The sequence below is a fragment of the Salvia hispanica genome, chromosome 4 (assembly GCF_029641045.1).
Source record: "Salvia hispanica isolate PSC_SH4W2 chromosome 4, Shi_PSC_v1, whole genome shotgun sequence".
In the NCBI taxonomy this organism is placed as follows: domain Eukaryota; kingdom Viridiplantae; phylum Streptophyta; class Magnoliopsida; order Lamiales; family Lamiaceae; genus Salvia; species Salvia hispanica.
The window spans coordinates 33,295,926-33,307,529 of NC_142695.1; the positions used below are offsets into that span (position 1 = coordinate 33,295,926).

General features: G+C 35.2%; 1 long non-coding RNA gene across 2 annotated transcripts; it reads right to left on the reverse strand.

The window, feature by feature from the left end:
- Positions 1-752: 752 nt before the first annotated feature.
- LOC148928489 (uncharacterized) lies at positions 753-2,952 on the reverse strand. Of its 2 annotated transcripts, none has more exons than XR_016129126.1 (3): positions 2,668-2,952; positions 1,436-1,535; positions 753-1,295 (listed from the first exon to the last, which is right to left on the reverse strand). It is a non-coding gene; the product is annotated as an uncharacterized LOC148928489 (long non-coding RNA). The 2 variants fall into 2 exon arrangements; XR_016129127.1 differs by having other exon boundaries at positions 753-1,344.
- Between the last annotated feature and the right edge of the window lie 8,652 nt (positions 2,953-11,604).

The window sequence follows — 11,604 nt, forward strand, 5'->3', positions numbered from 1 at the left end:
AACTTAAAACTACTGGGTCTGAGAGATAAGCAAAACTTTACTCTACCTATTGGGTCTAATAGATCAGGAGAACTTTACCTTACCTACTGGGTCTAAGAACTGAGAGCGTACGGAACATACATGACTTAGAGAAACTGAGATATTTTAAAGTTCTAAAACAGCTGGAGTAAACTTAACTAGAAAGGCTTTCCTAATTTGGACAGACAAGCATAAAGAAAAAAGCAAGATAGTTTCCTTAAACTACCAGCATCTGGAAAAGCATGCAGAAAAGTAAAAGACAAGCAGATCGTACTGACAGGTCTAGGGGACATGCCGAAAAAGCAAAGTACATGCAGAAAAGTACTGACATAAAGCAGATTTGGTTCTAACTACCAACAACTTCATCTTCTTCGGGAATCAAACGAGAATAGCAGAGAAAACAGAGTTTTAAACACCATGAGAACAGAGCAAACTTTAGATCTAGACTTAAAACAAGAAATTTAAGCCTAAACTAACAGATCTATGCTACTGGACCTAAAGGATGCAAAAACAGAAAGTAAATAGTCATACCCATGCACAACGTAAACATCAAGCACCAAATATGCGAAACTTCAACTCCGAAACACCAAGATTCAACAAATCCAAACATCTCCATATGCAAATCCCCAACCTCCAACAACAAACCAACAGATCTCAGCTCCAAACATCCATCAACAAGCAAAGAACGAAAGCTAAAAACAAGAGATGAACATAAACTCAGAGATATCCAACCAAAAGCAAACATAAACTTCCATAATAACTAGAAATAGGTCTGAATCCAGTAGATCAAAGTCGAAAACTAGAGTTGCGAACTTAAAAACCACAAAGTACTAAACGAAAGCAAATAAAATTGTTTCTTCGCCTTCACAAGGCGGTGTTACACAGCAAAATAACGATGACGATGAGAACCACGGTGGCCAGAATCCTCCATGTCCAAGTGCGCAGCAACACGAAATGAAAATTTGAAGTATGGAACTAGAACTAGAGCTAGGAGAGCGTAGGAGTGGCTATTCATAGTCTGTCTTGTTCTTCAAGGTTGAGCTCCTTATATATGCGAGGCTCTGATCCCTAGGGTATCCCACCTGGTGGTTTGACGCTCTTACCCTTGAGTAAGACTCTTTAAAATAATCTGCTCTCGCTCCATTCTGTTCCTGTCGCCAACTTTTGATTCTCCCAGGTCCGAACGACGACTTCTGATTTTTGCTTCAATTTCATCTCTTTTGCATCTGCCAGGTCAGGTAACAGCAACTCCTGGGTCCGGCAGATTTACTATGCACCTGAACTCAATAACGCACATTAGCGCCCCAAATGCACAGAATTTTAACCCTAAACCAATGCATGAAACGAGCCTTATCAGTATCCCCTAACAATTCTATCAACTCATACAACAAGCTTAATCATATAAATTGAATCGTACCTTCAATGATCATATGTTAACTGTCAGATTCATCATCATGTAACATATCATTCTCCTGTCAACTTTATCACTTCCTTCCATTAATCAATAGAGCATATACCTTGAGTCATTCATGACATATTGATAATTTCTTTAGCACATATATCATTCTCAAATAAACAACACCTTAGCCCTAAATAATTCTCTAAAATCAAACGAATAATATATATTTATTTTGAAAACACAAATTACTTTCAACAGCGATATGTCACCTTCTAACCAAAATAGTACATGCCGCACTTATAGTGCAAATATTGCCTAATACTCTAACAACTTATCACTATATCGGCCAATCAGCACGATATACAGCTTTTGAGATAATCACTATACTTTGGATCATTTTAGGCACATAGCTTCTTGAAATCATGTATATATAACACATATAGCACAATATAACACATAATCCTTACCATGTGACTTTCTTTCGTCGGTCAAGGCAATGTACATACTTTGAAATAATCATAGTCATCTAATAAATGTAAAAGTACAACTATCATTTCTCAAATAGATAACACATTCATATCGCATTCATATCACATTCATATCACATTCAGCCCCCAAATTATGCTTAGAAATGGACACGGGTACACGGACACTATAAGTAACCCGATGAGGGCCACTGTCATGTATACATCTGGGTGAGATACTATCAGATGTATATCTTTCGTATAGCCTATCATAAGGAATTTGTCACATATTACCCGTATAGGGCTCATATCAACTATCAACATATCATATGGATCATCGCTTCGGTTATCCGGAAGACAAATGATCAAACATGTGTGCAGTACTACTGTCCTATGGCATGCCAACTATACCCTGTGACTCACTTAAGCAATGGGGCATAACATATTTATTTACATCTCTTTTCACGTTGCTCAACACATAAATGCCTTTACATTACTTTGCATATCATATACATATTCACATTTAAACATATATAAATCCAACAATCTACACCATCTCATCTTTCAATATCATTCCTGTCGTATAACATTGTTGTATAACAATTATACAGTCTACACAAAGATTTAATCAGTATTCGACTATTTTACGTTATCACATATAATTAAAGAAGTCTCATGTATTCACAGTTATATTTAAGCTTCATTGCACAAGCAACTAACCACATAAGCACATAGTAATATTTATCAAAATTAAATGCTTTAAATTCTAGAATACGCGTAGACTACCTTTACACGTCAACAAAAACTCTTTACTTGCTTCGTTAACCTTGGATCTGCCCGTTTCCCTTATCATTTGTGCTCGGTTCACCTCGAATTTCAACTATTTTGCAAAGTTAAGTGGAGGTGGGTTTGCAACCTGAGCTCCAAACTTGAGAGAAAATAGGGAGAATTGAGAGTTAGGGTTGATGGTGTGTGCTACATGTTTCACGATGGAGTGGCCGGAGCCATCACGATAGGTGATTGGAGGAAGTAGGATAGCGTTTGAAATCTTTCAGTGAAGGAGTGAGTTTGGCGGTGGAGAGAGATGTGAGGAAAAAGAGATGACCAAATTTTCATATTCCCTTTTCTAATTTCTTAATTCCTTTTTCTTTTTCCTTTTTCCACCAACAAGCCACGTTTCACTCCTCATTCCACCTCATTAATTATATATTTTTTCTTTTCTTTTTCTTTATCCTATTTTCTTTCCTATTTCATGACTTTCTATTTTATTTATCTTCTACTCTAATTAATAAAAGCATGTATAGCACCACTATTTAAAAATCTTATTCTAACTCTAAACTTCTAAAGGTTGGGATATCACAAAAAGTAATAAAAGAACATCAAGGTTGACTGTGATATTGTCTTTCCTCGCAAGTAACAAAATCGGAAAATCAAAACTCCAAGGATGACTGCTCGAAATCAAACTCGTAATAATCAGATCTAATCCCGAAGTCAAATCACGTACACTGAAAACAAAAAATAATGTAGCAATCGATGACTAAGTAAATTGACCAACGTGACCAACGTGTGAGGTGACGGAAACGAAACAAACACGAATTCCATGCATTTTGGAATAAATGAACCGATAAAAACTTGTAAAAAAATAAGAAAATACTAAATGTAACTAACTAGGTGAAATCAAGCAAGAAACAGTTGAACGCTAATAAAAACAATAGATCTATATAACTAGGAAGAAAGAAAAAGTGATTAATAAAGATCTACATCGAATGCAAGGTAGTAAATAAAGTACTTGAATTAGTCACTTATAAAACAAAGCAACATAAAATTCTTTGTTGCTCCTAAGAATGATGGAATTTTGGAACTGTTAACTACGGTTAAAGTGAACTGGCTGACTGGAACGGCTGACTTCTCCTTCGGTAGGCGGCCGAAGGATTCAAGTATGGTTGGACTAGAGAGCGGAATGGAGCTAGTCTCCTAGTGTATCTCATTTCTTGTTCATGTTGATTTTCTTTTTATAGAGCGACCTGCCGCAATCCCTAGGGTTGAAAAATGACAATTTTGTCCTTCTGAGTAGTTGATCATTTTCTAGCAATCATTTCCTTCTCGTGCTCAAGCTCCACGGTATGCACCCTGACTAGTTTGCACCCTTTTTGTGTCTCATTTACTTGAATTTGTTCCTACCCCTTTCCTCCCAACTTGTACCTTTTCCTGCACACTTCAGCAACTAATTTGCACATAACATCCATTTAACCGCGTTATCTTGACTAGTAATCAAGGCCTAGAATGCAAATTATCATGTACACACGTGTGTGTGTGTGTTGTGTGTGAACGCAGACATATGACTATGAGTCTACGATTAAAAGTATGTTTTAATTACATAATTGCATGATATGATGAATTTAATGTTTTCAAGTATGATTTGATGGTTTTAATGGCCTAATGGACTAATGGACTAATGGATTAAGAGCGTGATAGGAAGGATGTTGAGCGGGCTTTTGGAGTCCTCCAAGCTCGATGGGCCATTATACGGTGTCCGGTTCGACAGCTACAAGCCCATCATCGACCTCAGAGCGATATGATTGAAGAGATTTGGGCACGTAGGGAACGTAACCATAAATGCACATTTGTATTTTATTTTATTTTAAAGTTTGTTTATTGTTGTATTGTTTTCCAATATTCTAATACAACGAGATTTTCGTATTAGTAGTAAAATAGTGTGAAGCCATAATTTTGTATCTTTTTACCCAATCCAACATTTAAAACAAAACTGAAGTGATACTCCTTCTGTCCGTGAAATGTTGTCCAATTTTTCCATTTCGGTCTGTCTGTGAAATGTTGTCCACTTTACTTTTTTCCATTTTTGGTATATGGGCCATATTTTCCACCAATTCATTACACTCACATTATATATAAAACTAATATATAAATGTGGGGCCTACATTCTACTAACTTTTTTCACACACTTTTCTTAACATTTCTTGAAATCCACGTCGAGTCAAACATGGACAACATTTTGCGGACGGAGGGAGTAATAAACACCAACAATTCAAATGAATTATACACAGAAAGTGAGATAGGCTTATGATGGGCTGGAGGCAGTGTTTTAAAAACCGGTTTGGACCGGCCAGTCGGACCGGTCCGGCCGCGAACCTGTGCTCATGCCGGTTCGGTTCACCATATTGGGCCGGTTAGAGGTTGAGGCATTTTAAACCGGATGAACCGGCCGGTTCGACCGGAAACTTGGAACCGGTTTTTTGACATTTTCAGTTTTTTGTCAAAAATTTGTGTCCAATGGGATTCGAACCATAGACCTCATGTATATAAGTCCAACTTCATTACCACTCCACCACTTCAATTGTTGTGGTATAACAATAACTTTAATTATTTTTATAATCAATGAATAAATTTTTATTCATTCTATGATTAACTATTATTTAATAAACTGATTAATTTATTATAATTAATTGTAAATAAAATATGTTAATTAAATTTGTTGTTTAATAAACTTTAATAGTATTTTATTACGCTAAGTTACATATATTGTCATATATATTTAATTAAACTTATTTAACTTTCAATATTGTCATATATATTTAATAGTAATTTAAACTTGAGTGAACTGCACCAAAGGGCCCTAACTTTTCGACTTGTTTCACTAGAGACTCCTAATAAAAAAAAATCTCATCAAAGGTATCTAACAAAATATATAATCACAAACCTTGTGTTCTTTGCCATTTTTCGGACGAAAATGCCCAAATGGGCTGAAGGGCAATTTAGTCTCTTTATGAACCAAACCTGCATTATTCCGCACACCTATTCTGCACACCTACTTACTTTGTTGTGTAAGAGATGTCAAATAGAGTCTATTTTTTCATTCTCCTATGTTCTTTCATCTTTCTTATACTATATTATCTCTCCCTCTCTAATGATTTCATTCCTTCGTGATGCCAGAGATGATAGTGACGAAGACGGTGGTGTTGGCGGTGGTGGTGGCGGCCTCTTTTTGCACCGTGACCAACGGGGGAGGAGGACGCTCGAGAAAAACTTCAGTTCCGTTTTGGAGGCAGTGGCGGATCCAGGAGGGGGCGGTCGCCCCTTCCCAGTGGCCAAGAGCTTCGAATTTGTCCTTAGGGATGGCCGGAAAAAGCCATAGTCGCCCCCTCCGTAAAAAAAAAACTGAGGAAGAAGAAAACCTATGATGAAGTGAGTGACGGTGGTGAACCTTCGAAGATTCGAAGGTGACTTGAGGTGAGAAGGTGATTTGAATAGATATGCCGACAGAAATGGAGATTTGGGTTTGTTCAGTGAATTGGGGAAAGGAGGCGTCGGGAAGAAGATGACCATATTGGGCTTATTTGGGAAATATAAATTGGGTATAATACTTTAATCAGTTGGGCTAATACTTTTTTTATTGAAATCTGTAGAAGGGATTGATTAAGTGTAGTAGAGTATAAAAAATTTATAAAATTGGAGATATACTTCTTTACATATATTACTCGTTATTATTGAACATGGAATGCACATACATATTATATTTTACTTAGGCAATTATATATACTATATTTTGAAAAAATTCTATTGAATTATACTAGTATAAGTTTTATTTAGAAAAGAATAGTGATACCTCAAATTATATAGAGTGAAAGTTAATTGAAGGGAAATAGGAAAGAGAAACAAAAAGCAAGTGTTTAATTTACAAAATAACAATGCAGGTATATGATAGAGTTTAGGGAGGGGGAAGCATCTGTATACATTCTGAGGAACAGAGAGGACAAAAGACTTGATGTTTCTGTCACATCCATTAGGATTTGCGTCATCCACGGTACATGCAGCAGGTGAGATGCAGGGACTGCGTCATAAAAGGTCGAATTTGCCCTTTCAAGCCCTGAGGGTGTTATGGTTCGAAAAAACAAGGTTTGTGATTATATATTTTGTTAGATACCGGTGGTGGAATTTTTTTTTGTTAGGGGTCTCCGGTGAAACAAGTCGAAAAGTTAGGGCCCTTTGGTGCAGTTCACTCTTTAAACTTTAATAGTAATTTATTACACTAATTTAATAGTAATTTATTTAACTTTCAATATTGTCATATATATTTAATTAAATTTAAGTTTTAATTATACTTATCTTCAATTAAGTTTGATAGTAATATTTTATTTTTCACTAAATTATATAAAAATATATATGAATTTGATCAAAACTACATTTTATTATATAATAAATTTGATATATTTATAAAATATATATTTAATTATATATGCTACAGTAAAACAGTCCGAGCAGTGGTTGGACCGATCCGACCAGTTGAACCGTGAACCAGTAGCTTCATCGGTTTGCTTGCCGGTCCGGTTTTTAAAAACATTGGCTGGAGGGTTGCTCTAGTTTTTAGATGGGCTGATGACGTGACAAGATAAAATTGAAGATGAGCTGCGAGATGGCCTATTGACTGTTGCAATTGTGATGCTAGAGAGGTATGAATTAAGATACAAGATGGAGTATGGATACCGATGACCAAAATGCAATAGTAAAAAGATAAGGCACGTTATTAGGCTTATGATATAAAGACTAAAGTGGACCAACAAAAGGGACAAAACAAAGAGAGAAATGATCGTCGTGAAATTGTGAAAGACACAATGATGTGGTTTGTGGCATTGTAAGGTTGACAAAAAAAAGTTGAATCCAAACGTTTGACAAAGTGATCAATCACTCTCTATGGCTAAGACTACATTATAGCATATTTATTGTAAGTGGAATACAAGTATAAGTAAAAAGAAGTACTCCTATATAAATGAATTTTCATTTGCCTTTGTTGTAAACTAGTGATCACTTGCCTAAAAAGTTTGGTCCACTCTATCAGGAAAGAAAATTAAGTTGGAGTCATCAAGCAATGTACTATGACGATAAAAATTTGGTGAAGTTGAAACTAATTTAATACGCGAATAATTGATCTTTTAATAAGAGTGTTATGAACTATATCCGGTTATAGTTAAATACCTCAATTATTATACTAACAAAAATGTTTTATAATTCAATTTTAATTTAAAATAAATCACGTTACTAGGCATAAATTACTACTCGACTTCACAGATTCACCAATAATACAATATTTGACCAACACGAGTTTTAAGCGTAACGGTTGAAAAATGTTAACTGATATAATTTTAGTTGATATTAAAAGGGTTTACTATCTAGTAAAATTGTAATTTTTTTTTATAAATAACACTCCCCCTTCCAAAAAAAAAATAGAGCAATTGGTGTATGACACGAGTTTTAATGCAGAACTAAAAGAGTAAAAGAGAAGAGAAAAAAAAGTAAGTGAGAAGTAGTGTTAGTGGAATGATGTGTAGGGTTATTATCCATTGAAAATTTTCCATAAATGAATGTGCTCTATTTTTTCTGGATGACCAAAGATAGTAAATGTGCTCTATTTTCTATTTTTTTTTGGAAGGAGGGAGTAGTAGTAAATATTTATATGGTTGAAATTTAATTTAGAACGTAATATCATGTCATAAAATGTAAGTATAATTTTGATGGACACCCAATGCAACAATTTGTAGACGGAAAAAGTACAAACATATGTTTGATGCTAGTGAATTTTCTGTATATTTTTCGCTAAAATTTATGTCAACAATGACATACATGTATTTTTTTTCCATAACGAAAAGTTGAGCTTTGTTGGATATTTTAGTGTAATTGGATTAACTTGATTGATCAGTATTGTCGTAATGAGACATCATATAAGTCTGGAGGTGCGGAGTGCACGCTTATTTGAATTCATTATGATGTTAGATGAACGGGGGTCCTTGGCTGGGGTCGAGCTGTATAAGAAATTCACCCGAAAATGTAATTTCTGAAAGTCAAAGGACTAATTTGCAATTTCGGAAACCTTTTGAAAATTAGTTATTTTCAGTTATTTTCCCAACAGATGCACTGTTTCATCAGCAAGTGCACTGGTTCGTCTTCTTCAAATTTTGATCAATTCTTCTGGTTCTATATACTCTCGAATATCAACATATTATAGTTCTGTAATCTTCTGAATTTTATCCGATCAAATATTTTGGTAGAACCACCGAAATTGATTTGATCTGAAAGTGATATCTTCACGAGTTTCAGATTATCCGTTTTGTTCAATATTCAAATTCTCCCTAACAAAGATCAAATCAATCTGAAAATGTCGAACAAGGAAACGGTGAAGGAAGGAACGAAAGATTTCGCGAAGTTGGATAAATTTGTTGGCCAGGATTTCAGACTCTGGCAAAAGAAGATGCATTTCATGCTGACGAATCTCAAGGTCGTGTACGTTCTGAGTACTCCCATGCCTGAGGCTGTTGAAAATGAAATTCTGGAACAGACGAGGAGGCGGATGAAGTGGGAGAACGATGACTACATATGTCGTGGTCACATCTTAAACGGTATGTCTGATTCCCTATTTGATGTATATCAAAATATTGAGTCTGCTAAGGAATTGTGGGATTCCCTCGAAGCCAAATATATGGCAGAAGATGCCTCTAGCAAGAAATTTCTTGTTGGTAACTTTATTAACTATAAAATGGTTGATTCGAGGCCTGTCATGGAACAATACAACGAATTGTTGAGGATATTGGGACAGTTTTCCCAATAAGATATGAAAATGGATGAATCCATTTCTGTCTCTAGTATTATTGATAAACTGCCACCTTCTTGGAAGGATTTTAAAAATAATCTGAAACACAAGAAGGAGGAATTGAACTTGGTCGAACTTGGAAGTGATTTCCAAATTGAACCGTCCATACGTGATATGGAAAAGAGTTTTGTTGGTAATACTAAAAACATGGTTGGTTCTTCTGTGAACATGGTGGAAGAGGGTGAATCCTCAAAGGCTGGTAAAGAGAAACGTAAGTTTCAAGGGAAACGGAAGTTTTAAGGGTATAACAGTAAGGATGGAAATAAGAAGCCTAAACTGACTTGCTGGAAGTGTGGCAAATCCGGGCACTTCAAGAAGGATTATAAGTCTGGAAAGGGTGGAGGAAAAGGGAAAAACGAGGTTGGTTCAAGTGGATCCAAGGATCCTGAAAAGCAATCAGGTTCGTTTTCGTACCTAATAATCAATCTGTTGAGAATTATTATGCATCAATAATCTCTGAAGCATTTTATGTGCAGGATGATGATCTGTCATGGTGGATTGATTCGGGTGCAACATGTCATGTATGCAAGGATCGTCAATGGTTCAAGGATTTTAAACCAATTAAAGATGGATCTTCTTTGAAGATGAGCAACGTTGCAACTGAACCAATCAAAGGAATAGGATCTGTTAGCCTAGTATTTACTTCTGGAAATTCCTTAGTATTAGAAAACGTTGTATATGTACCTGGTATTCGTAAGAATCTAGTTTCTGGCATTGTATTGAATAATTGTGGTTATAAACAAGTGTTAGAAAGTGACAAATACATTCTGTCAAGGCATGGTACTTTTATTGGATTTGGTTATCTATGTGGCATGTTTAGGTTGAATCATATTAGTAAATCAGAATTGTGGCATGCTAGACTTGGACATATACATTATAAGAGATTGAAAGATATGTCGAAAATGAGTTTAATACCAGCATTTGAGTTGAACAATGAAAAGTGTAAAACTTGCATGTTAACTAAAATAACTAGAAAGCCTTTCAATAAGAATGTCAATAAAGTTACTATGGTATTAGAACTTATACATAGTGATTTGTGTGATTTTCATTCGACTCCATCACTTGGTAATAAAAAGTATGTAGTTATTTTTATTGATGATGCTACTAGATTCTGCCATGTCTATCTATGACATTCAAAAGATGAAGCTCTTGATAAATTTAAAATCTTTAAAGAAAGTGTAGAGCTTCATCATGGTGTGAAAATTAAAACTCTTCGCATTGATAGTGGAGGTGAGTATTATGATCCAGCGTATTTTGAATCTACTGGTATAGTACATCAAACGACTGCTCCATATACTCCACAACAAAATGGTGTAGCTGAAAGAAAGAATAGAACGTTGAAAGAAATGATTAATTCAATGTTGTGCTATTCTGAACTAAGTGAAGGATTTTGGGATAAGGCTATGTTAACAGGCTATTATTTGTTGAATGGAGTTCCTAATAAAAGGAACAAGATAACCCCTTATGAACTTTGGCATAAGAAACCACCAAAACTGAGTTATCTCAGAGTTTGGGATTATCGAGCTGTAGTAAGACTAACTGACCCTAAAATGAAAACCATAGGTCAAAGAGGTATAGATTGTGTGTTTCTTGGCTATTCTGAAAATTCTGCTTGTTATAGGTTCTATGTCATAGAACCCAATGACTATGTATCCATGCACTCTATTATTGAGTCAAGGGATGCTGATTTTGGCAATGAGGAAAGATTCACGTCTATATCTAAACCAGGAGATATGATTGCAAGATCTAGTAACTCTGGTGTAACTGAAAAAGTGAGTGATACACCTCTTATTGCTAGGAGAAGTGGTAGAGCAAGAAAAGCTAAGTCTTTTGGAAACGATTTCCAATTGTACTTACTGGAAGGATCAAGAAATGAAATTAATTTTCAATATCATTATTGCTTTACTATTGGTGATGATCCAAGGACCTATAAAGAAGCTATAGCTTCAAGGGATTCTGCTTTTTGGAAAGAGGCAATCCAAGAGGAGATGGATTCTATAATCCAAAATGGTACTTGGAAACTGACTGATTTACCACCTGGCTGTATAGCCTTGAATAGTAAA